The sequence below is a fragment of the Austrofundulus limnaeus genome, unplaced genomic scaffold (assembly GCF_001266775.1).
Source record: "Austrofundulus limnaeus strain Quisiro unplaced genomic scaffold, Austrofundulus_limnaeus-1.0 Scaffold157, whole genome shotgun sequence".
Taxonomy (NCBI): Eukaryota; Metazoa; Chordata; class Actinopteri; order Cyprinodontiformes; family Rivulidae; genus Austrofundulus; species Austrofundulus limnaeus.
The window spans coordinates 332,530-333,761 of record NW_013952559.1 but is presented as its reverse complement, the minus strand read 5'-3'; positions in this window follow the sequence as shown (position 1 = coordinate 333,761).

Here is a 1,232-nt window from a genome sequence, read left to right as displayed (position 1 = left end):
GCCATGAGGAAGTTTGGCTTAAAGTCACGTCCCGGGAGCGTTTCTGGTCCCCAAAAGCGTTTCTGGTCCCCACCTGTCGTTTTGCTCCTCAGCATGGCTTCCTAAAAACACTGCAGGATTTCTCAAACATGCATGAATGAGTCAGAGCAAGGCTTTTGGCATGTTTTTTTATGAGAGTATAACATTATAACATGATATAAAACTCAAAAAAGTTGATTTTACATGATATTGCCCCTTTAATATTGTAGCTTGAAATTCCCAGAATATTTTATCAAAAATGCATTTCACTTCTGATCATATTGTATTAACTGTACCCTGTCTATGTTTTAGGTTACGGTCCCGGGTCAGCCAAAGCACGCAAATATGGTGAGACGCTTGTGGAGAGCAATAATAATACAAGATTTGTGAAGTTAATWACCAAGTGAAAACACATTCAATCTTTGCATCGTAGGTCCTGGAGGAGCTGGAGTGGGACAAGCCTCTGGTATTGGGACGGCTGGGACAGGTGGTGGTTTTGGTTTTGGTCCAGGTGGTGCAAGCACTGGTTCATTTGGGGGCCCTGGAGGTGGACAACTAGGAGGAGGCAGCCTTGGTACAGGAATGGGACCTGGCTCAGGGATCAGTGTTGGTCCGGGTGGTGTTGCGACTGGCACTGGTCCAGGTGGACAAGGCTATGGCCCAGCTGGTACTGGAACAGGAAGACCCGGAACAGGACCTGGTGGTAATTTTAAAAAGCTTATATGTTTCTAGAAAGTTTATATTGCTATTATCTAAACATAATAGTAATTCAAATGTGATGCACAATTCACATTTAAATCAGACATTTATTTAAATGTATATGATAATTGATGAACATACTGTGTGTGTATTTCAGGGTACGACGCCAGTGCCAAGGCTCGTAAATATGGTAAAAATAATCAGAGTTTAGCAACTACACTTTTGTTACATATTTGTATTTAAAAAACAGTATTAGAGATAAAATAACAACTTTTCTGCTCCTCGTAGGAATGCTAAGTGGAGCACTTGGAGGTCCAGGATTAGGATCAAGTGGCACAGGTACTGGATTTGGACCAGGTGGTGCAGGAACTGGCTTTGGGCCAGGTGGAGTTGGGCCAGGTGGTGCAGGAACTGGCTATGGACCAGGTGGAGTTGGGCCAGGTGGTGCAGGAACTGGCTATGGACCAGGTGGAGTTGGGCCAGGTGGTGCAGGAACTGGCTATGGACCAGGTGGA